This window comes from Paramisgurnus dabryanus, chromosome 13 (assembly GCF_030506205.2).
Source record: "Paramisgurnus dabryanus chromosome 13, PD_genome_1.1, whole genome shotgun sequence".
Classification (NCBI taxonomy): domain Eukaryota; kingdom Metazoa; phylum Chordata; class Actinopteri; order Cypriniformes; family Cobitidae; genus Paramisgurnus; species Paramisgurnus dabryanus.
Genome location: NC_133349.1, coordinates 28,558,749 through 28,585,210, shown reverse-complemented (window position 1 = coordinate 28,585,210; position 26,462 = coordinate 28,558,749). Strand labels below are relative to the sequence as shown.

At 38.7% G+C, this 26,462-nt stretch overlaps 1 long non-coding RNA gene across 2 annotated transcripts in view; it reads right to left on the bottom strand.

Moving 5' to 3' along the window:
* The window catches only part of LOC135728179 (uncharacterized), a 113,152-nt gene that overhangs the window by 14,209 nt on the left and 72,481 nt on the right, over positions 1-26,462 (bottom strand). For both annotated transcript variants that reach the window (XR_010525421.2, XR_010525422.2), the window contains exons 4-5: positions 22,591-22,640; positions 7,077-7,235 (exon numbers count right to left, since the gene is read on the bottom strand). This is a non-coding gene — a long non-coding RNA (uncharacterized lncRNA). The remainder of the gene's footprint in view (positions 1-7,076; positions 7,236-22,590; positions 22,641-26,462) is intronic.

Below are 26,462 nucleotides of genomic sequence, written 5' to 3'. Positions count from 1 at the left end.
CGGTCTCAGACCACAGTGAGAGGAGAAGGACTCATAATTTCAGACTGAGTCCTCAAAACCAACACATTTTTTTATGTTCATATAAAAAACCACACAGCACATAACAATAATAATAAAATTCAATGTTGACGGCATTATTTGAAAATGACATCCCATGGTGCAATGCAAAGATACTGCCATCAGAGCCGTTTATTTATCACTAGAAAAGTAGGCAGAAGATGATGCATGGGGTAGGGATTTTTTTAATGATAGTAAAAGCATAGTCCATATTAAGACGTTAAGACAGCTCCTCTAAACAATTCCCAATCTAGCTTAGTCTGTAGGCCTAACTGTTGATTATAAACTGGGGTGATATTAAATCATGAATATGAAAACGGACATGTTTTTATAGTCATGGTCCCGACTCCTAAAGGACTCGGTCTCAACTCTGACTTGCTTCCTCAAAGACTCGGTCTTGACTCGGACTCGACTGTATTTGAAAACCAATGGACTTGGTCTCGACTCGGTCTCGACCCTTCAAAGACTCGGTTTTTACTCAGACTTGGCTTAGGCGGTCTCGTCCCCATCACTAAAGGATACAAAAACATAAAACCATGTCTGCATTTGTGATCATGGAATTAAATCAATGTAGTTCAAGAAAAGAGATTTCAGTTCTCGCATCATCGTTTTTTTGTGATTTTTAAATTTGCATATAGTTAACATGTACTAACATACACTTACACACCAAAGTAAATGTAAAATCATAAATCGGAGAATAGGTGCTCTCTAAGCACAACTTCTTTTAAATGGTTATTATTGGAGAAATCTGTTTTTTTTCCCTCTGTATGGTGGAGTTACAGTATCTACCAGAAGGGGCTTACTGAGCAAAACATTGACTGTGATTTACACAGACAAACAACAGAAATACACTGATCCTAGTTCAGCATCCGAGCAGGATATGCTGAGAAAGGTTCCCACACCCCTGCATCTTTTTCTCTTTGGGATCCGGGGATCAACGGCCTCCATGAACTCCCACAGTCCAGGGCCACAGCAGTCGTCGGCCCCCGGGCTTTCATATACAGAGCAGGAAGCAGGCGGTGAGAATTAGGCCCTGGCTTCTGCTGCTTCCAGCTGATGATATATTCCTTTCATCCACCACCCCAGCACTGGACGCTGCATCATGCTGCTAAATTTCACTGTATGACATCCACCCGCTCTCCCCTCACTGAGGCCTTAAAATAGAGCTCGCCTGCATTAAATCTCTTTAAAAATAATTATAGCCAATCACTTTCATATTATTCATATACAAGTAATTACCATAGATCCCATTCTGTAGCTTGAGACACTGAGACTTTTAGTGACTTATCAAAAATAATTATTTTGTTAAAAACACAGTGGTTACATCTGAGATGCATGAACTTAGCTTTGGCCCCACATGTGATCAGAATTGACCTTGTTATAACTGAATTGCTGTATATTTGTTTCAGATGTGTTCGCTGATGCAGATTTCTGCCAGGTCCTGCAGAGCTCAAGAGGGGGTTTCTGTTGTGATATGAGGGTAATTTTATAAGAGAGCCAGTAAAACAGATTTAGGTGGGTGGTCTTTTGCCTTGGGATTTGCGTAGTTATAATATTCCCAAAGCATTACCTAAACCCGGAGATTTTCCGATGCTGTTAGTGTTACACGTAGCACATCGCTGCCAACATCAGAACAAGCCAAACGAGGAAGATTATTGCATTCTGGATACGTTAAAGTGAATTCACCGTAGAGACGAATTCCAGGTGGTTTTGTAAAGTTTGTATTGCTATAACAGGTGGGCCTGCTCTCTGATTCATGCGTTTTAAGGCTTCCTGCCGAATACTCTGACAGCCCTGTAGAGAAGAGCTGTCCATCAAAAGAAGGTAAATGAGTCAATTTACGTCCGATTGGGTTGCCGAGTTTTAAAAATACTCCACCTGGGAAAACAAACAGAGCGAAGAGGCAACGCCTGATTGGTCAAACATGTTTAACCATTTCCATCAAAATAAGGAATTTTACAACAGGCCTCACATTCACATAAGAGTTAAAAAAAACTAATGAAATGCTGTTGATTTAGTCATTTTAGATTGCAATTACTACACTTCCTAAAGGAGCCGTGAATATCAAGTATGTCAGTAGGGTATAATAGCAACTTTGTATTTGAATCTAAATGCTTTCCTCTTGACATCCCTTACAATTGGGAAGATCAGATGTAAAAGCCACTAAACAGATAAATAAGATCATGATATTAACCCAATGCTCTTGGCACGTCTACGTTCCTCAAATACTTTGCTTCAAATCCGTTTAGTCCCAGCCTCAGGTCATTTAGAAATACTGTTGGCAGATTCCATTAAGAGTCCGACGCACTTAGAGGGTTTTGCATCTGAACTTTTCAATTATTTATTACCAGTTTGTCAATGCTTAGAGATTAAATTTAATGTGTCTGGGATTTGGTCACGGATCATTTGATTTCGGTTTATTAACACTGCCAAAATTTTCCTGGAATGCATTTGCATTCAAACACAACCCGTAAAGATCCCGCAAAAGATTATTTGTGACGCGTAATGCTATTTGTGAAAAGGGGCACCACTAGCAATTTTGGGCCCTATAAAAAATATCGGGTTGGGCCATCAACTACACTCATGTTATTAGTAATAAAACTGATCTTTGGGGGACACAATAGTGCATCGACCCTTAGAATCAATAAAGTAAACACAATTTTCGATCAAGATCTTCTGGTACGAGAAATACTAGATTATAAAAAGTGTGTGAAAGATTAATGTTGGATTCCATGTATCCGTGTGATCTCTTCCTGTGCTCTCCTACACACAGGAAAACAATTCTGCTCTAAAATACTTGATCCGTTAAAGTTAACCAAACCAGCTGTGTTGAGGGAGGCATCGCATGGGAAAAGCAAAGCGAGAGAGAGAGGGGGAAACAGGGTGTGTATGCTGTGGGTTTCAGGAAACGGGAGATTAAAAGGTCTGTGGGGAATCAATAAATAAAACTAAATTTGCAACTGAATAAAGATGTTGAAAATGCGTGATTTTTACATGATGTGATGTGAGTTGACGCCAGAGGGATGCAACAGCCAATTGGAGCTACAGTAGTTAGCTGCATGAGACAAGACGTGTCAAAAAATACAGAGTCTGAATCTCCTCTACTGTATCTGCTGCAACTGTGCAAGCGATGTCCTGCCTGCTTGTATTTACCTACAAATCATAATAATGATTGTTCGACTGTCTGCTTTTTTGTTTGCCAGGAGCACAGAAGCACCTGGATTTCTCCTTGCTGAGAAGGCAAGTACAAGCTATTCAGCGATCAGGATTTTTCGCTTTCTTCCAAATGGGAAAGGCGTGTTGATTTCGGAGCATCACATGGCAGAACAACAGCCAATGACGTGATGGGAATTCAGGTTCATGACAAAGTTTAGTGGGTCAAGCGCAGCTGTGGAGCGAGGCAGCCAATGAGACCGAGCTCAGCGCTGCCAAAAAATGCGATCAGCAGCTCCAGACAGTTGCTGTGTGATAGTCTTGTATGAAACAAGCCACACAGTGAAAAGAGATATGAAACAGCAATGATACGGGTATGAATAGGTAAGTGACACAGATATACAGTTAGAGATATGAGATGGCAGAGCAGGAAATACATAGAAAGCACAAAATGACATTAAAAATATTAAGTACATGAATTTACCGAGTAGGGAAGAGCGGGGCACAGCCTAATGCTTTTTGGCTCTATCATTCAAAAAATATTTATGTTGGATTACTATTTTTTTACACAATCAACACACACACATCTCTGCTACAAATGAACACTTAAAGGAATAGTTAATTTACTTTAAAAAAATCCAGATAATTTACTCACCACCATGTCATCCAAAATGTTGATGTCTTTCTTTGTTCAGTCGTGAAGAAATTATGTTTTTTGAGGATAACATTCCAGAATTTTTCTCATTTTAATGGACCCCAACACGAAATACTTAACTCAACACTTAACAGTTTTTTTCAACGGAGTTTCAAAGGACTCTAAATGATCCCAAACGAGGCATAAGGGTCTTATCTAGCAAAACGATTGATTGTCATTTTTGACAAGAAAAAAAATATGCACTTTTAAACAACAACTTCTCATCTATCTCCGGTCCTGTGACGCACCAGCGCAACCTCACGTAATTGCGTAGTAAGTGGAAAGGTCACGTGTTACATATATGGAACACAGATTTGCGGACCATTTTAAACAATAAACTGACACAAAGATTATTATCATTCGCCATCCAACAACGTCGGAATGGTCCTCTTTCTCCACACTTGTAAACACTTGGGCGTAGTTTCGCATATATCATCCGTGACCTCTTGACGTGATGACGCTTTACGTGAGGTCGCTCTGGCGCATCACAGGACCGCATATAGACAAGAAGTTGTGGTTTTAAAGTGCATTTTTTTATTTTTCGTTTCAAAAATGACAATCGTTTCGCTAGATAAGACCCTTATGCCTCGTTTGGGATCGTTTAGAGTCCTTTGAAACTCTGTTGAAAAAAACTGTTAACTGTTAAGTGTTGGGTTCCATTAAAGTCCATTAAAATGAGAAAAATCCTGGAAAGTTTTTCTCAAAAAACATAATTTCTTCTCGACTGAACAAAGAAAGACATCAACATTTTGGATGACATGGTGGTGAGTAAATTATCTGGATTTTTTAAATAAGAAAATGGACTAATCCTTTAAAGTTTGTTTCTGGGACCTACTGTTATCGTACAATTACACCGAAAGCGACAGGAGTGCAAACGTTACAACTTACCCCATAGGTGGGGTTAATTGTAATAAATAGAGGGTTTGTTGTAACACCTGCTAGAAAATTTTGTTTAAACACAAATAATTCAATAAAATTTTATCTATATACTAAAGGTGGTTATTGTTTATATATATATCTGCCTATAATAGATTGATATCCACACATTCATCCATCCATGATCCATCATTTAACCATCCTTTTATTAAGCATCAATGCATATAAATAGATTTTTTTGAAAGGGCTGCACAATGAAGACAAAAAATATTCGTATTTGTGAGTTATTTTCCCTGATATTGTATTAACAGTTATCATTTTGATTAATAGTATTCACGTTGTCTTCATTTCATCATCATTGTATACCTGAAGCTTAAAGGAACAGTATGTAGGATTGTGGCCAAAACTGGTATTGCAATCACAAAACGTGTGGCTAAAACTGGTACTGCAATCACACAGCTGGTGGCCAATATACCAAACGACAACATAAACATCAGTTGAGGGCTGCAACTCCACTTTTTAAATGACAATATCCTGGCCGGACCGCTGTTGTGAGTGATAGAAGTATTTGAAATGAAAATGATTTCTTAATGTCTAGTGACATTTCAGGGCCATTTAATGATTAATTGATATAAATTTCTTACATACTGTTCCTTTAATTGTAACACTGTGTGACAACTAACCCCGCTGTGCATAAACAGTGTTTTCAATCCCAGCTATCAGTTGCTACTAGGAGTTGCTTACATATTTTTAAATGGTGTTTATTTAATGTGATTAAAATAATACAAGGTTAGATTTGGTGACTCACACACCCAAAACATTTTAAAAAAAAATGGCTTATATAAAGTAGCCGTGTTACAATTAACCCCGCGTTAGTTTGTGCCCCGCTCACCCCTATAAGCTAATTCAGCATACACTGTAATAAATGCAGCATTTTTGTCAAATCAACATTTTTTTATGTTACTTTAACTTAACAAATTAAGTTAAACAATTTCAACTTGTTTTTATAAGTTATGTCAACTTATCACAAGTCAAAACTAAGCAGTTAACACAACGATTGTCATTTAAATGTAGCTGTTCTTTTTTATTCATATTAATTTGAATTTGATGCTTTTATTCGGTGTAAAGTGTATTTAACATTACATTTCATATTTCTAAATGCAAACCAATATATGCGTTGTCATTAAATTGAGCTATTCATGTTTTTTTGTAATAAAACATCAAGTATTCAGACCTAATGTAAAAACATTGAATGACTTTATTCGATTTTCGGAAATGAATGCAAATACAACATTTTTGTAACACCAATAGTGGAATATAAGAGCAGTACAGCAGGTGTCAGAGTTCCCCTACTGATCTTCAGCTGTGAGACACACACACACACACACACACACACACACACACACACACACACACAAACAGAGCGATACTACTGTGAAACGGCACTGTTATCATGCATGCTATAAATTCGATAGCAGTTTGAGTGATTTAGGGGCGGTTTCCCGGACCAGGATTAGCTTAATACAGGACTAGGCCTTAGTTTAATTAGGAAATATAACTAGTTTTAACAAACATGCCTTACTAAAAACATTATCTGTGTGCATTTTGAGGTAAAACAAACGGCACTGATGTATTTTAAGATATGTCAGTGCAAGTTGTTTTCAGTTTGGAGAGCTCTTAAAAGTGTTTAAATCTAGGACTAGTCTAATCCCTGTCCGGGAAACCGGCCCTTAGAGACAAAAATAAGTTAAAATAATAATGTCATTAGATTTAATTAATCTAATGAAATGACTAAATATTAGATAGAGAATAAATACAGTTATATTAAGTAAACTATAACACTATCAAGTGCTTTGAAGTGAAACTTCAGACAAAAAACACTGGACTACTTTCAGTAAAAAAAAATAGGTCCATATCCAAACTGTTTCTATTGAAAATACTCTAAATGTTTTTGCTTGGCGTGAATAGGCCTCAACTCTATGTATGCATGTGCACTTGCACTGTACATAACAGTTATGTATGTAGTGGTTAAAGTAATAAAAAAATCTTAATTAATGGATGCCACCCCTTACATTCCTCTTAAAATCAGCCCACACAGATACATATAAACTCCCCCAGGCCTTAGAAATGTCCGACAGCATACATTTTTAAAATGCATCTCTTTTTAAAACAGCAATGATCTCTGGAGATTTTTATGAGGACGGACATGTTTGGTACTTCTGTCCGCATTGACTTACGGTTCAGAGGAAAACAGCAGCAGGGTCTGTGCAGAGAGACACACAGGAACAAAACTTACCAGCCTTCAAATGTCAAAGTGGCTTCCTGCTGAGTGGCCAATCAATGATGACCTGTGACCCTGCCACCATGCGGCAGCATTTATGTTCAGATGTTCAGAGGTCAGACGGCACAAAATTAGCGAGAGGATGAGAGGCACAGAAGGAGCGGGAGGGAGAGTCTGAGGAACAGGAAAAAATGAGTAAGGTGCTATTTATAGACGAGGTAAAAACAGATATTTTGAAATGAGGGAAATTATGGATTTCAGAAGACGCTTCAATCCCTGAATCACTGTGGGTTTTGTTGTAACGGTGTTCATTTAAATGTAACTCAAATAAGGTTGAGCATTAAGTATCATATGGTTAATGCTAGTGGCCTGTTACAAAAATTATGAATTACCAGCGAAACTTTTACATCTACGTATTTTGCAAATACTCAAAAATTGAATAAAACACAAACCACAATGGAGGCCACAATACAGTATAACACATCTGCTTCAATCCTGGATTTTAATAATAAGCAGAAGTGAAAAATGCAGAACAGAAAGAGAGACAAAACCTCTGACCAAGCTTATTTACAAAGGTAGTAAGATGGTTAACCTGGCAAAAAAAAAATGCCTAGCAGGCTGGTTTTAACTAGTTTATATCATTCTCCAGATCTTACTAACCTAGCAAAATAGTTCAATCTAACCCACATGGCCAGTCTGGGAACCGGCTAACCACATTAGATCAGTTTAAAATGATTTCTTAAGCAATGCAACTAAAGTATGGTAAGCACGCATATAAAATATTTGACACCATTATACAGTATGTGCATATATCAGTTATTCAGAAACTAGATGCGTTTTAATCTCACTTTAATTCACAAAGAGATGTCCGGATAAGAATAGCACAGTATGAGTCATCCCCTTCTGTTTAGCCTTGCAAGCGCTGACCACTACCTGTATGTTGCGTAATGGTTTCCCTTGCTCGTAAATTCAGTCTGGACATCTGGGCGGCCCTGCAGGACTCCGAGGCTAAATCTAAACCCGGATCGAGCACTATCGACAGGGGAGTCTTATGTGCTCCGGCAGTCCTGCCTGAATGAACACATTCTGCATGGATGGACGCTGTGGAGCTTTCTGTGAATTGCGTCAGCTAGGGTGGTTTATTTTTACTGTTTATTTGAAAGCTGTTCGTTTTCTTAGAAATATGTCCGAAGCTTTTAAGCAGGATATGTGGAATGAGGGCATATTGATCCTCGCAGGCTTGGTTTAAAAATGTAGCAGGGTTAAGATGCGTACACAATGCATGTTGTTCTTCATACAAAGTTTTGTATGAAACAATAATGTCTAGGACTTTGAATATATTCTGGTCTTACACTTAGCATATTACATTCCAAGTCCTCTTCGTTCACAAAATTTTTCAAATGCATTGGTAAACGTGTCAATTAATGTGCCGTCAGTGAATTTGTCATGCAATCAAAGACTAAAATATCAAAATATTTTTATTATCCAAGGAATTGTATAATAAAATTGTGTCCAAAATCGAACTATACATGAGCACCAAGACATTGCCTCTTATGGTGTCTTTTTATGGGAGCTTCCAAATGTGAGCTACATCCCATGAGTTTCTGAAGTGTGCGTTTCTTCCAAAGGTCTCATAACCCTCCACCTGTTGCTGGCCTATTGGCCCTAATGATAGAAGCCTTTGAAGCGGCATCCAGGGTTTACTTTCCTTTGTGATGGTTTTTAATGAAAGGCAAGCACTTCAAAAGGCAAACATAAGTGGCACCTCGCAGGGAAAGAAGCAAGTGCATTACGGTGCGCCGCACGGCCATTGAACGTCACGCCCCTATCGGGACACCCCGGGTCGACACGCTCCCGAGGCAAAGTGTGTCTGCATGTCATTGTCTTGTCTGGTGGTGACACACCATAAACAGAAATATGTGGGAGGACAGTTATCGGTGGGTAATAACGCACTCTGGATTAAAGGTGATAGCAGGTAGTGTAAATCTTTCATCGGTTGCGGTAAGCAGTGTAAAGAAAGCTTAACTTGTATCTTACAGATGCATAGACATTCTGGAAATAATCTTTGTGACTCAACCCACTGCTTCCTGTTTGAAACAAAAGTGTTTGTTTTGAAAGTGCGCTGCATTTGTTCATGCTATGAAACAGTGAATCAAGACTGAAATGTTAAGTATGTTCTAACTAAACACTTAAATGTAAAAGGCAGACATTACAACCTCACTGCACTCTAATAAGTATGCACTGTTTTGATGCCCAGGTCCCCACCAGAAACCACCCTCCTGTTTTCTTTCACATACGTACTAAGCTAGTCAGGCAGGCTTAACAGCTGAACTGCATGTTAGACAGGCTAACATCTAAACAGACACCAACAAAGATTAGCACAGAAATAAGCTCCCTACCAAAACACAGCTTAAAGCTGCTGTATGTCTATACTTATCTGGGTGCATGGTTGAAAAACACTGTTCGTCTACACTAGCATTTTCCAAAAGTTGCTCTTCAACGCAAAAAATCTGGAAAGGGTTACGTCTATGTACTGTGCATGAGTGAAACGCATAACACTGCGTCATCTACATCATACATATATTTACTTTCCATTTCTTTGAAATACATTCTGACATTAATGTTTAACTACGCTATCAAACGTGACAATAGCCAAAACAACTAGTATCTAAGGCCTTGTTTACACAAGAACGCTCAAGGGTGAAAACTTATAAATATTTTATCGGATGTGCCTTTCGTTTACACCGCTATGGCGTTTTTGGGGCTTAAAAACGCAAAAAAAAAGGGAACCATCCTCCACAGTGGAAATCTTAAAAACTCTACCGCCGCATTCCCGTCTAAAGGGTAAAAACGCAAAAGTCTGCTCAAATTAATGCGGCAATTTGTTGGAGTCAAACCAGACGGCTTTGGACGAGACCTGGGAGAACAAGGAAGAAGGTTGTACACAGGTGCGTGGACTTGGTGTTGTTGTGTGTCAGTGCTTCACATTGCCACCTAGCTGCCTGGAGTGCATACCACTTTAAATATCACAGAGTTTTGCATCACCATATGCACACAGATTTCCCCCCCAAAAAACGCTCATATAAATGCGGAATAAAAAGTGATAATGCAACGCCACTTTTGCGTTTTCTCTTCAGATCATTTCCATGTAAACATAGTCTAAGTATCTTGCTTTCGGTTGAATTGGTCATACGGTTGCATTACAGTACATGAATAAAAACGCATCCAAATGTATGATGCGTTTTTATTTTAGGAATTTTAAAATGTATCCACATTGGAGATAGTTTTCATAAAGATCCATTTTCATTGATAAAAACGCCATTTCAGTATGTATGGAATGCAGAAAAGAGAGAAAATATGCACATTTAAACAAACATTTATTATGGTGGATACAAACCCAACACTCCTCAATCTAAATTACTTGCTGGTTTAAACTTCATGTCATGCAAATTTTCGCTCGAGGTGAATTTTTTCAACTTGCGCGAAGATGTGTTTGAGGTGAATAGCGCGTGTTTTTGTGGCAATCGCTCCGCCCAATTCACGTCATTCGCATCGCCCCGCACAAGTTTGAGTCTATTCATGTCTTTGCATTGACTTTGTATGTAATCTACTCTCGCAAATCGTTGAATTCCCATTAGTGTGGAAAAAAGAGCTAGACGCATTACAAACAGCTTAGATTGGTTTTCTGGTGACTGGGTGTCCTGTTCTCCTGTGCTTAGTAGGAGTGAGCGATAAACTGGTAGACATGATTAACCAGTAGAAATTTGTCAACCAGTAGAGATTTTGGACTATTGTCTCTATCGAGGTTATGCGCCCACATCACGCTCCTGTGCGCGTGGTCACAAAAACGTAATGTTTGTACACGTATTTAAGCACGGCAGGTTTAAAATAAGTTATTTAAGCCATTGAAACACAAACAACAGATCTATATGCATGCACTCTTTCGGTCTTTGAGGAGCGCGCAAGTCACGCAACCGCTGTTCAATACGCTCATGAGCATTTTTCCCGCTTTATTGGCATAAAATGCATGCGTCAAAATTCCAGTCTTTGCAAGTATCCTCATAAACACGACCATTTAGGGCTTAAGGGAAAATGAACAGCTAAAAGAAAAAACGCATGTGTAACATAGGGTCTGTGCCCGGTTGCATGAAACTCCTTAAGTGAGGGTTTCCCTGAGGGAGAAAAAAACCCTGAGGTAAGGGATTTATGTAAGAGCGTTGCAACAAAGGTCTTAACTGTCACCCTTACCTAAGTGTTTATACTAAGTATTTTACGGTAGTCTCTGCCAAAACACGGCAGCGGAGAAGCGGTTGCTATAGTTACAAAATCTCACATTGTAAACAAATCAATGCACGCAGCTCAACAGACGACGTATTTGTGTACAATGAAACATCGCAAATAACAGACTGTAAAGTGCCGCATGTATAGAACCTGAGAGTAATTCAAACTGGAAACACTTTAGATTGACGGACGATCAAACCGCTATTCTCCTAATAAATGCGCATCACTTTTCTCGAAGCGATTATTTCGAACGTTAGAAATGCGCGTTGGTACTTAAATAAACATAAAATCAGCCATCGCGTGTGACGTTAAGGGACCTCTTATAGTCCCTTAAATTTTTAAGGGAAAATGGGACTTAAGGACATTCTAGCAATGCATAGCAGACCCTTAAGGTAATACTTTAGCATTTAAGGGTAAATACTTACTGACAGCCTTAAGGTTCACTTAAAGGGATACTTCACCGATTTAGCATTCAGCTTTGTATCTGTAGAAACCCGGCAGTATTACTGAATGACCATGTTTCCCTCCCTCATTTCCCCCTGAGAGGAGAGATATCTGCATTTTGGTTCTGCAAAAAAGTCCTCCGATGATGTAATATGACGATTTTTGCATCATCGGAGGACTTTTTTGCAGAACCAAAATGCAGATATCTCTCCTCTCAGGGGGAAATGATGGAGGGAAACATGGTCATTCAGTAATACTGCCGGGTTTCTACAGATACAAAGCTGAATGCTAAATCGGTGAAGTATCCCTTTAAGGGTTTTTCTTGCAACCCAATTTTTATTAAGGGGACCCTTAACCTTATATTTAAGGGATTTCTTAGCTTAAGGACTTTCATGCAACCGGGCACTGGACTTTGGTCTTAAAGGGGAAGTTACCTAATTTTGCTCTTGTCTGTTATTCATGTTTATGAAACTTTTTATGAAAATATCTCACTGCTCTTGACTAAATCACTTTTCTACCATAGTGTTATCATGATATAAAATTAATCCTATCATGATTCCCTAGTAATTCTGGATGTTTTTCAGAGAGTCAGTTTGGGAAACAGTTATAGCAGCTAAGCACGAAAAATGAACATAAAAGAGTACCAACTACACCAGATTAAGCTACTTTAAGATTTAGGTCTACTCTTTAAAGTGCAACCTTTCAAATAGATACTGTTCCCACACTAGGCCTACGCTGTTTCATTTTAGCAGCAGTGGTAGCAGATTTTTCGACCACAGCAGGCAGGGTAAACATCTTCATTTACTGCACAAACTCTTCAGCGTCCCACTGCAGGTGTCTAACAGAACGCTGCATCTCTGACTGCAAACATCCTGTTTGACAAGGTCTTCGTGCCACTCAGTAAGGGCCCTCTCTTCCTCAGGAAGAGGCACCATTATCTGTGCTTGTGATCACATCAGCTGCTGATCTCAGGTCAGGCTGATGATTTTTAGAACGGTTGTGCTAATAAGAATGTGAGTTTGTAGAGGCTGGCCTTGAATCAGTCCTGGAAAGTTTGACAGCGTGGGTTGTGAACTAACTGCCATCAGATCACAAAACATAACAGTAAAGTGCTTCTGTTTCTCTTGATTAGCCATATATATCAAAACAAGAGCCCTGAAAACAACGTTAACCACTGACCCGAGCCATTTCCTCTATGAAAAAAGAGGCCTCACAATACTAATAATAGTTCAAGGGTTTTAGACTCATCTAATTCTCACAGCCAAAAGTTTCAGTAGCACTATTACCAAATTCTGTTCTTTAAAGCAGCTATCCGTAACTTTTTGGGTTAAAAATGAACAAAAATCAGTTATTGGGCAAGTAGCAAGTACATCAAAAGTCAGGGTAACACTTTATTTTGATAGTCCACTTTAGACATTTTACTAATTATACGTAACTTTGCAACTACTTATCAACTACCAATCTTTAGAGAATTAGTAGACTGTTTGCTTATTATGTACAAACACTTTAGACATTCAACTGTCTATAAGTATCTTTGCACGTGCATGTCAACTATTGGTGCTTTTCCATTGCATAGTACCCCACGGTTTGGTTTGGTCTGGGTCGGGTCAGCTTACTTTTGAGAGCTTTTCCATTAGGTGCAGTGCGTGGTACCTGATACTTTTTTTCGTACCACCTCGGTTGGGGTTCCAAGCGACCCGAGCTGATACCAAACGTGACACGAAAACACATAAGATCACTGATTGGTCTGAGAGAATCGTCACTGCAGCGTCATCGCTATAATGTAAAAGATTAGCTTTACCTCAGTGCTAGCTTGCGCTGTCTCGAGCAAACATGTTGTCATGTTGTGCTCTGCTATAAGTTCCCAAACTACCTTTTAGTGATGAAAAGCATTCACAGGTTGAGAATCAGAAACACTATAACAGTTTTTTCCAGACTTGGAGTTTGTGGCGGAACATTCGCGATGAGCACGTCAGCATTATATATGCTTAAATGCAACTTGAATGAGGCTCAGCGGAGCGCCGTCGACTGACGCCACGGGTCGGGTGTTTGAACAGAAACTGTCATGTGAGACAGAGGTAGTTATAAACGCGATGTGCAAACATCTATTTGTGGTGGGCGATTTTAATTTTGTGGTGGAGTGAGAAATAAATAAATGAATGGAAATGTACAACGACACTCTCACTTATATGATGTCACAGCAGTAGGCAGCGCAAATATAACGACACGCCTATAATCCCTCCCACTCCGAAGTGATACTAAACTCGATGGAAAAGCTAACCACGCCAAAGTGAGGTGAGCTGACCCGACCCAAACTAAACTAAACTGTGGTGTACTATGCAATGGAAAAGCGCCATTATTCCACTAACCTTACCTCTTTCCTAACACTAACCCATGAAGTCTAATAATACTCTGATGACAGTTAGTTGACGTATAGTTGCAAATTAATGAAAGTTAGTTGACATGTAGTTACAAGGTTACTTATAGTTATTAGAATGTATAAAGTGTACTATCAAAATAAAATGTAACATATTAGGTTAACGGACTTTGACCTAAACCCACATAATGTATGTAAAGTAACCTGCAATTTTATATTCAAACAGAGATGGCGATAGAGAGAAAAAGGTTACAGACCATATTAAATTAAATGTGTCGACACAAACACATTCAACCAAACTCTATTCATTTCACCCTTACTCTTTAACATTTGATGTGCTATCAAAAAAAAAAATGACTTGCTCCTTAAAGTAGACAAATTGCGCTTTTTGACAATATAAAGATTTTTACATGAATTTCTTTCTGTCAGCCAATCGTTGCTGTTTTCATAGATATTAACATTGAATTATGGAGCAAGTTAGGTTAGAGAGCATTTGAGTGAATGCATTGAAAATGCCTGGAGAACTGAGGTAAAAAGGCCCCCTAAATGAAAACTGTGTACAGCAGAAACACTAAAAAGACTTGTATGCCATCATTGTGTGTGGCTTGTCATGGCAAAATATGCATTCTGTGCATCATGTAAACCAGCCATTCCCAAACTGTGGTCCGCGGACCACTAGTGGTCCGTGAGGGTACTGCAGGTGGTCCGTGAAAAGGCAAAATAAGAATATGTATATTTTAATATACAAACTCGTTCATATTTTGGGCGAACGTGTACTGCTGCCAAATAAACGTTACTGTGAACTCATTCATTCTGGTGCCTGGGAACGGCACGCTCTCTCAGTTTAACGTCGTTCAATAGGGTGCCAGATTTGTATATTCTTCCAGGCGAAAACCCGACTAAAACACACTGTAAACAGGCCTTAATGTGTAGCGGAAAAAACACCCAATCTGGCAACACCGCCACCACTCGGTGTTCACCAGTTTACGCTGCATGCGTCATCACAACAACACAGACGCTGGTGGAATTCCTGCCGCGCAACCCAAATAGTTTAACATTAAATAACATCATATTTGTCCTAAATCGTTAACGATTAACACAGGCTGCTAACGCATATTCCGGATCTTGAAATAGACTTTGACTAAGCTCACGCTATTTAACGTGCACGTGTGGTGTGCAATACCTGCGAGTTGTCATACACGCAATGCCTCGCAGCGCTTCTCGCCCGGGGTGCGACCCCCACCCGGCTAGCCTTTCAAGGTATGTGTAAGCAAATACAAAAATTAAAAGACAGTCAATGCTAATGTAAACCCTGGTTGGATAAGGATTTAAAGTTGGACATGAAGATGAAATCTGACGCATTTAGCTTCAGTGTTAAAACTGATCAAATAATTGCTGTCTGTGGTGGTTCTATATGGGCTATAATGGCAATCATTTAAAAATAATAATATGGGAAAAAATAACTATAAATTTGTTCATTTTTGGAACTGTGACATAGTTTAACATTTTCAAATATGAACTATGAACTGAACTAGTTCATTTTAAAATTTGTGAACTGTGAACTAAACTAGTTCATGTAGAAAGTGAACTTTCCCAACACTGAGAATATGTATATAAATAATTATGATATAAGGTTAAGAAACCTGTTGTACTGATGTGATGACCAGTTATAGTTTTAGTGCTAGTAAGCCTATTTTGATGTGCAGATTAATTCAGGACTTTGTGTAGACATATTTTATAATAAGTATTATGAGGTGGTCCGCGAAAATTCTTGATTACAAATAGTGGTCCACACACACAAAAAGTTTGAAAACCCCTGATGTAAACTATGTGTGCCTAAGTGCCATGCGTATAAAGGGTTTTACCTTGCATTTGATGCTAGCACAATGTGTTAGAATTTGACTGTCAAAAAAAAATATTGTAAAAACAACCTATTTTTGCTGCAGGTTCTTAAAGGAGCGGTGAATCAAATACTCAATTTTAACTTGATACTTTGTTATATAAGAGGTCATCATAGTTAAATGAACATCCTGCAAGTTTCAGGACTGAAAACGTCCGTGCTACTGAAATATAACAGTTTTTGGCACCAAGCCAGTTTTACAACCAAGTTTGGAATTCGGAGAAATATGACGTCAAAGTAGAATTGAAGCACCTCCCCATAGCCAAATACAAAGACCACTTTTGTAGCCCCACCCACAGCTTCGCGTGACACACGTGTGTTCCAACAATCAGTAAACATGTCTTTAAAGATTGCCAAATGTAACCAAAATGACTTTTAAATACATTTTTTCTGATAGACTTTTATTTTGAGGCGGTGATCTGGTAACCATGGTAACGAAGTCTTGGGTTGTGGAAGAACCGCGTGGGAACAACACAGAAGCTGAATACTTTAATTCGGAGGCTCGGAAAATAACATTAGGAATGCGTGGATAAAGGTTGTTTTTGAAGAGTTCCAGCTCGCGTGGGGAGTGTTTGATTACCTTGTGTACTGTGCGGATTCACTTGTAAAGAAGCAAGTCGATGCTGGATTTGCAGAGAGACTGTGATTAAAAGCACCACAAATATTGGATCTGACGAAAATGATGCAGCAAGTAAGACATTTTACTTTATTTAAGTTACTGCGTTTCACTATTGCTTTGTTAGAAGAGATCGCTTGATATGTCCTGTTGTAACATCGTATGTTTGACTGTTTTAATTTACTAAAAACATTAAATGATTAATAAAGGTGCAACACTTAACAATACGATTGTAATTTAACGGTAGAAATATGCAAAGGTAGTGATAAGGAAGGACTTATCAGCCGCAATTTAGATTCTTATGCCCGCTTACTGTGTTGTATACGGTAATTTAGGCAAGTTGCGTTTGAAAGGTCAAACACTCAACAAAGCTTTTTTAATCATATAACTGTGGTATTTAACATTACGTGTATCTAAGAGCAACCTCACAAGCACAATCGAAATATACAAAGTTATTGATAAGAGCTTATCAGCCGCAGTTTATAATCTGATGCGCGCTTACTGTGTTGTATACGGTACTTTAGTCATGTCGAGTTTAAAGTTTTGTTTCTTCTTTACTATACGTATTGTCATTTATATGTATCATCTTTAGCACCCAGAATCTTTTGTGGCTCAAACATATAGGTGTTCGGCTGCTATTTTCACACATTAATGTTTTTAAAACATTTCCACACATGTAATGACGGGGAATGAAGCCGTCCAATCATAGCAGTGGGTGTTTACGTCCAGGTCTTCAATGCGGCCCGCCCCTTCAAACGAAGCTTTTCTCCAGAGAGCCACTAATCCATGTTAAAAAATAGCGTATAACTTATTGTTTTTGATGTTTTTGAATGTAAAAACCACGCGAACATCATAAGTAGACCTCAGACAACAGTATAAAACAATAAAATCGACAAATTCACCGCCCCTTTAAGGGTTACTATATATATCTTACATTTACTTAACTTAATATTTTGCAGAATAAGTCAGACTTTTCGAGTCTAAAAGCTGTTGGAAAACACGACCGTGATGCTTTACTTCTTTCCAAAGCAACTGGGCGCTTGCGCTCCTGTAGCGTCTGCTGTTGCTAAGCAACCATGAGCCGCACTCTTCATAGATTCAGTAACGATTCTTTAGGCATGCTTTGTCTGTTTGTTTTAAAAATATCCCTGTACAGCTATGATCAGCTGTTTTTCCATCTTTTTCCCAGGCAGCATTTTTTATTTTCACAAAAGTTTAATTCCTTCCAGAAAATGTTTGAATATATAAACATAAAATGTATCAAATGAAAAACAAATCCTCTTTTTAAAAAAAAGTTTAAACAAAAAGCTGAGATAAATGCATTTTTTGTTGCAGATATTCAGAACGATGACCAAAATATACACATAGTTACTGCTTTTGGATCCATATATGCTATAGAGTTTTATAAGTTGGGTAAGAGCATCACATTCTGCATAATAGCGGAAATAAAACATAGTCTTTGGCAGTAGCCTGGGGAAACCCAGACAACTTCCGACAAATTTAGATTTACTCTGAAAGCAAGTCTGGCAAAGAGCCCAATCATGCCCATTTCTAATCCATCAAAATCACGGCACCAATCAGAAATGTTGGGGCGTGCTTTACACGATGACGAGAGCTCAGCAATGGTGAAGCAGATTTTGTACATTACAAAGATGGATTCCGCCTTGGAACGTCACTAGTTCGAATCAGCTATCGCGTCTGTTTTAAGCGATTTAAAGTTTTCCTTTTCGTTAAAACCTGAGCAAAGAACACGCATGGATGAAAGAGCGTGTCTATTTGGTACGCACTTGCCATGCATCTACATTTAAAATTAAAAACTAACAGTGCATTCCCTGGGATCAAACCAACGACCTGTGCATCTTTGTAGGTCCTAATATTAAAAAACTTTATACAGAAAATAAGAAGTTGAAATGTCTTGATATCTACTACACAGTTATGGTATTAAATTATAGATTTTTCATCATGAGCAGAGTACATACTATCAGCAGTACATGAGTTGGCATGCATCCTAATTCCCTTGTCTGACACAGAATACATTATCTTATTCAATTGCTGTCTGGGCTCGAAGGTGCTGGCTAATGCATGTTTTAACCCAGAGTACAAACTCAGAGATAACATCCTCCCATGCAGCACATGACAAACAGCCTCATTTGACGGGAGCCCATTAGAGGTAAAACCAGAGAGGATGTTGATTCTTAGTGAAGGGTCGAGGGTCAGAGTTTTTTCTCATAGTCTCATCTTTCCTTATTGAAAGGAAACAACCAAATCCATTGACAAAACCCGAATGTTAAACAAAAGTGAGTCAGTATCCCTTGCAATATTTCGGAATTCTGCGTGGTAAATCATCTGAGACAGTAAATCGGATTACAATGACTTTTTTTAAAGCGGGACAAATAAAACCAAACACGTGGCTGTACTACATCCCAAACCACCAATAAAATAAACAAAAGCCCATTGTCTGTTGACTAATAGAACTGTACTGTATTACATTGTGGTTAATCAACATCTCATTGTCTACGCAAACATGGACAGACAGGCAGAAATCCACTCATATTTAAAAAATAAGGAAGAGCAGTGTTGGTCGCTGATGCTACACAGGCTTTGTGTAGAGGGAAGCGTCTCCATGCTGTTCCACTTCCTGTCCTGGCACGGCTTGGATATGTGCTGTGAGTCACATACATACAAGCTCACACACACATGAAGTTCCTGTCAACACCCGACGTGCCACCCGACGTACACCTCCTCACTCCTCGACCTTCACACACACACCCCTGAAGTCTCTGAAAGCTGAAGAAACCCATTGACCTGACAGACTGGGCCTGCTGGCTATGTATTCTCGCACACACACACACACACACACACACACACACACACACACACACACACACACACACACAACAGCAAGCAGTGTCTGTCTCCCTCCGGCAGACCCTTGTTGACAGGCGCTTCCTAAGCATAAGTAAAACACCCGGATAATGAGAACATTCCCAAACACAAACACACAGAAGGGAAACTCCAACTTATAAACTGCTCTGTTAGTCATACGCTTCATATGTGAGTCTGAGTTGATCGGGAATCTCGTTATTTTGCATGAAGTCTGCAGTTGCTTAAAGGAAGTGATCGAACGTCTGTGTCTGTGAGCTTTAAATGTGACGCCTGTCAAAGAGACTTTGCCCGTGGCTATAGCTCTGCATGTGAAACTGGTTCAGAATATTGCTCATGAAAGATATAATCACTCAACTGCATGATGTCATATACCATTATTGTTCAAGCATAATGAGGCCTTTTTTGGCAAAAAAAAAAACACATATTTACAAAGACAATCGCAAAACAAGTTGGACAGCAAGTTATGACATCGTCTGGATGAAATGCACTAATGAGTAAATTAGCATACTGTAGGCTTTTGACTGTCTGCAACAAGTTGTTCCTTTACTGAACTGAGCAAAAGTACAGTCCATTAGTTGATTGGTTAAGCTGTTTATATTCTGGCATTAACATTACTTCTTGTGTCCACAAATGTTACAAGGAGCGCCACATAACTGAACAAAATAAACAAAAGCGAAGTGAAGATTTGCATCGCTTTCTTTGCTTTAGAATTCTCATGGGATTTATCTTTTTGTTTGTCTGACTGACGCAAATAAAAACATTGCACGATGAAGAGTGTTGTTCAAGTACAACAAAAACATTTCTTTCTGCGTCATTTTCCTTTTATGGATACAAATACTACTGCTGGTCTGTACCTGTTGCTGAGGTCCCAAATAGACCCAAAGCCAGACACCGATGTCTACAGCACTATTTAGAGCAGTGGTCTTCACTATTTTTCATGAGAGCCAAACTGATAGGTCAGAGTCGATAGGAGAGCCACCTTTACCGCAAAGTATCAAAAGTTACATCCAGTCATAAATAGCAGGTCTGCTTATCAATCTGTTGCAATGCAATAAATTCGAGGATGAATCGAATTTTTAGCTTATTGACATGCGTCTTGAAATAACGGGTAAGGTTTTCTAACAAAGTTAGCGTCTGAAGCAGAAAAGACAGAAAAAGCGCATGCCTGCATGATCATATCATTGTATTATTTACTGCCATATTTACTGCCATGCGAGCCACAAATTAAAGCCGCGCAATGAAGAACACTGATCTAGAGGAATGTCCTCAGACAGGTACAGTAATTTTCCTCCATTTTCTGATAACGAAACGTTTCAAACCTGACAAGCTCTTCATTGATTGGCTTGCTGGACTACACGTCATGCGAATTTTCCGATTGAGTTGAAATGTTTCAACTTGTGTAGAAGAAGCGTTTGAGGCGAATAGCCCACTTGGAACAATTGCGCTGCCATTTCGCACTAGAAGTCGACCAATAGTGGATTTTACTTTTTATTTTTTATTCACGTTTTGCATTGACTTTGTATAACCCCATTTACACAGACCTTTGGTCCCAGAAAATACCCGTAAAATACCCAGACAAGCGTCTTTGTGAACACAAACACGTCCCGTATATCTTCTGGGATCGTTTCCTTAAAGTGAACCTAGTCAGATACACGGAAAACCCTCTGTGTGAACAAGAAGCCGAAACAATGCCGTAATGGGCGTGTCGTAGTGAGAGCTCCTTAAAACGAGAGATAACATGCATATAAACATTCACCACGAGAAATGTCGCAAACTAGATTGAAGCAGTTATCAGAAAATGATAAATGAGACGCATAAACAACGACGCATGTGCCGTAGTGAGGACGCGCGTGTCATGGCAACATGAAGTTGGTTCAACACTTTAAAATGAGGGATTTACAACATTTACGACAAGAAATGTCAGCAAACTGGATTGAAGCAGATATCAGGTAAGTTAGCTCGCCACTTACCGCGTTGAAACGAAGATCAATCAGCAGCATAAAAGAATTTCGCGTCATGTGCTCATTTGAGCTTATAATAAACAAAATGCATGCGAGTTGTTTCTGGAGAGAGAAATAATAAATAATATGCAAACTTCAGATGCTGCGTAGAAGAGAGGGCAGGACTTTCAACAGGTCATGTGTCTTTCCAGGACCTTGCAGATCCAGCAAATCATGGCAGTGTGAATGAACAAAAAATCTAACGATTCCGGAAAAATCCAGGATGCATTTTCCGTGTATTTTCCGGAATGTCTGTGTGAAAGGGCTTATGTAATGTAATCGCACATGTTCTTGAATTGCTTCTGGTGTTTACGCATCACTAGGCCATATTTATATTTAAAAATGGAAAAAAATTTGATTAACAGGAAGTCCTTAAAACAGGACGATCAGCAAAAAAACATGTAAGATGCAATGTAAAAGAAGAAAGTCAAAAAGGGAAGAAATTTACAAAGGTTTTTTACTCTAACAGCTGAAGCAAAACACATTAAAGAAAGTACTGGTGCTTTAAACTATTTAAAAAAAGTTAAACTAGTCAACCACATTAATTAACGAGTCGGTTGTCATGACTAGTTGACCACTGTGACCCATTCCTAGTCAGTATACGCAATATACACAGCCTTAACGTGAAGACCAATATTTGGGTTTAATCTGACCATTGACTTCCCAAATTAGCAATGGCTACATCTTCTTGTCCCTCTGGACGTAAAATACACATTAGCTCATATTATTTATGATTAGCTCATCGCACCACATCTTTAAAGTTGAGCTGAACACAGGCCTGCATTACACTGTGTGTTCTTACATAAGCTGGAGAACAAAGATCTGGAAACCCCACATTTGGACAGAGGAGACTATAATTTGGAGATGTCAAACGATAGATGCTAGCAGCTGTTTCTTTGACTTCCTGTTTTCCAAAGTAACCACGTTCTTAAAGTCTTAACACCATTTAGAGAAAGAAGTTAGTCACGCTGTACAATCAAATCCTGCAGTCATGCAATGGACAGGAAACAAACAGGGACACTTACCAAGCAAATCATCCTGTTTCTTTTCTTAACACTGCAGCAGGCCGTCCAATCTGAAAGGAAAATATTATGACACATTTAGAGCTGCAGTAAACTATCCTGTCGTACTGTGAAAATACAGACTGCTTGTTATTTTATTTTATTTAACTGTCTTGTATCTGCCCTCTACCTAAACTCCTATGAGAGGTTATAATGAAACTGTACAGGAAACCATAAACAATGAGTTTACTATACTTCCAAATGAAGCCAAAGCTCCAAAATGACCGACATGCCATCTAGTATTTGAAACTGAAGAAATATAAAGGTTTTGAAAGGGCATTCAAGGTCTCCCTACAGAATGATCTTCATGATCTTTCATCAAAATGTAATAACTTTCTTAACCTCTAAAACAGACCCAGATGATGTCACCTACTTCTGCATCCCTCACATGCATTAAGGTATTCATCAGTCAGAGCGGGAATCAAGCCCATGGCCTTGACACTGTTAGCACCACTGCTAGACCCAATCAATAAAATGTTATCTTGTTCAACATCCTGTGGACTCATGTTACACATTACAACACTTCACTGACTCCAATATGTGTGTTTCTCTCATTGTCCTTTCAAATGAGTCAGAAGTTTATGGTAAAGTTTGACTTTTGGGAAGCCCATGCTACTCAGATTCCCATGAGCCTCTGCCAGTGGGAAACAACATAATAAAATACGTCTCAGGGGAACGAGCCAACCTCAGAGAAGTTCACATCTGCATTTGCATCTTGTTTGTGTCAAAAAAGCCTCTGTTGGGTTAGCATTAGCCTGGAACTCGCTAAGAGTGCTAATCAAACAAAGATCTTGTTTTCAGCGATATGCACACTAGGCTGTTTTGTGGGTGTTCTTTTGGCCTGCCCACTTCTTTTGGGTTTTTTGGGATTGGCCCGGGCATCCTGATTGAGCGCTGGTTTGTGAATTGGAGGGTGTGTTTCCCAGTTACACTCAATAGCAGTGGAACCGTTTCAAATTAGCGGTTAGCAACTTAAACCAGCTGAAGGGCAATTAAGCTAAACAGATGACGTTAAAACAATATTTCAACCGTCTTGTTGAAAACACCCTTCTCAGCAACAGCAATAAACACTAGGGACAAGCATCGGTTTTGAACTTCTTCAAAGTATTGCGAATGAGATCTGCAAGAATGAACTTCCACTGCTAGTTTCCCACTGGAATGAGCGAGTATGGCATTCATTAGCTTTAGCATACAAACATCGTGGGGTTATGCTGAATAATTATAGGAATAAAACTGTGCTTTGAAGTATAAATCACCCAATGCTGACATATAATGCATTTAAGGCGATCATTAGTTTGATTTGCACCCCTCAGCACTCACAAACAATCGTTGATAACGGTAATGCTTTGTAGTTTTCCCTTGCGATTCATCTTCAACACATTGTGTGGCCTCTATCCTGAACTATTTCAGCCCGTGAGCTCCTGACTCAGCTGTGACGCAAGGTCAAACACGGGGAATGTCAATATTTCCAATAGCAGAGACAAAGACATCATGACTATTTGTTCTTTGCTTTCTTTCCCAGGCCTCCCTGCCCTCACTCAGCATTTTGAAACATTTACCGCACATTTTTCACACCGGCACAGGCACTCACGAAATTTCAGATGACTGCACCAGACAGAGCACAAGACTGATGCATTCATCCGGGTTTCCCCTTCATGTGATGCGTATTGCTTAATTGCTTCAAATTTAGGAAACTAAAAAAGGAAACTGTCGTTGTTAGAGCAAGTTGAAGAACACAGTTCGCCTTTGACGGGGTAACACGAGAGCTGCGATCCTCAGACGTGACATCAGAGAGATGGTATGCATGTTGTCGTCTACTGTACCTTGAGGCTCATGCTGACTCGCAGAAAGTGAGGTTACAGACCGTGTGTCATTCCATTGCCTGTATGTTTCCCTCATATGATGGATTTTACTAAGTTATTAAAGATGTTTTGCCTCAACACATCAATTCAAATGTTTAACTTCATTTGATGTTATAGGCTGGGTGAACGATTAATCGCATGCAAAATAAAAGTTTGTGTTTGCATAATATCTGTGTGTCTCCTGTATGTAATTATAATGTATATTAATACACACACATACATGTATACATTTAAGAAAAATGGTGTATTTCACTTTTGAAATGTGTATATATGTCATATAAAATATATAGAAATCTAAATAAATATATACGCACATGTAAATGTTTCTTAAATATGTATATGAATGTGTGTGTATTTATATACATACTAGGGCTGTCAATTGAGTAAAATATTAATTCTAGATGATTTATGCGTTAATTCATGATTAATCGCATCTTAATCAAACATTTTTATCTGTTCTATATTTACCTTAATTTAACACTTTTCAAGTATTAAATACTCCAATCAACATGGCCATGGGCAAATATGGATGGTTATGCATATGTATGTTTATTATAAGTGAAAAAGTGAGCAAAAATAGTTTTGAAAAAAAATAGCGCCTCTAAAGGCCACAAGCGCCACAGCAATGTCGCAAAGGAAAAGAAGACAACTCTTTAGGTCACGGCATGTCATATGAATATAATTTCATGGGTTTTATTTTTTTTCAAACGCCAAAAGATCGTGTAGCTTACGTTTACAAGCCAGTTGTAACGGTGGTCACATATTTAACATTTATATTTAAAAATTACCTTAAAGGGGAACCGAACCCAGATCACCTGTGTCGTAGGTCCATAAGGTTATCACGGCGCCACAGTGTCACGTGATTTAAGTCTCTCTCTACACTCATCAAGTAGCCTCCAGTAAAATTCAAGTAAAAAAAATAGTGTTCAGGCACCAGACAGGAATTATATATGCAAGCAATATAACATTACTGACTAGTCCAAAAGCATGAAGGCCAAGTCAGCATTGGTCAGGAACCCCTCCTCCTTTTTTAGTTCACGCCAGCGAGCGAACGCTGGCCCAATAGAATTGATCCTCGTCCTTCTTTTTGAACAAAAACATAAAGAAAATAAATAGTTGCGATTTCACGTCAGAATTTGAGGAAGTGGAGAAAGTGACGTATGCCGTAAAGCAGATTTTTGTAGTTCGTTTTTGTGCTCGGGTTACTACCCGAAACCCCAAGTTTAAAAGTACGAGTAAAAGCCATACAGATCCCGTCAGGCTATGGTGGACATGTCATTCAACCTATTTTAAGTCGATGTACCATCACAAGGGTCTTGAAAATATATTATGAAGTGTCACTTTAAGATCTACTGTAATGCAAGGATCTAATATAATGTTACATTATATCAGAAAAAATAAATCAGATATTTTTCCCAACAGTTAATCAAACATTTACTTAAGACATAACAGATTATATCTGTGTGAATTCTTGTCAAAACAGATATTTTTCTGTCTGTGTTTGTATATATCAGGGTCATATAATGATGCAAAATGTAATTTATTATTTCTTATACCATGGGTCTGTTAAATGCTTGATTCTGATTGGCTTTGAAATGATTTTTCTGTAAACCACACACCTACCTTGTCAAATGTCTTAAAATAGGCACCAGAGCAATGTTTGTGATAACCGTGGTATAAGCAGAATAATTTACCCTGGTCCTTTCAGTTATTTGAAAATAATGGACACCCAAAGTTTTACCATCTTGGGTGTGCATTATTTTCGTATAATTCAACGTTCCGTCGTCAATTAGTCTTTACTTAAAGCATTTCGCTGAAAGAATGTTTAAATCATACAAGCAGAGGAGCAGGGCACCAATTTACAGTGATAGTATGGCCACAGTGTTCATCCCGTCCTGCTAAGAAAAGTCACAGACCGTGAAACTCCTTTAATTATGCAAATTTACAGTTGTAAAAATGGACAGACTGGAGAAC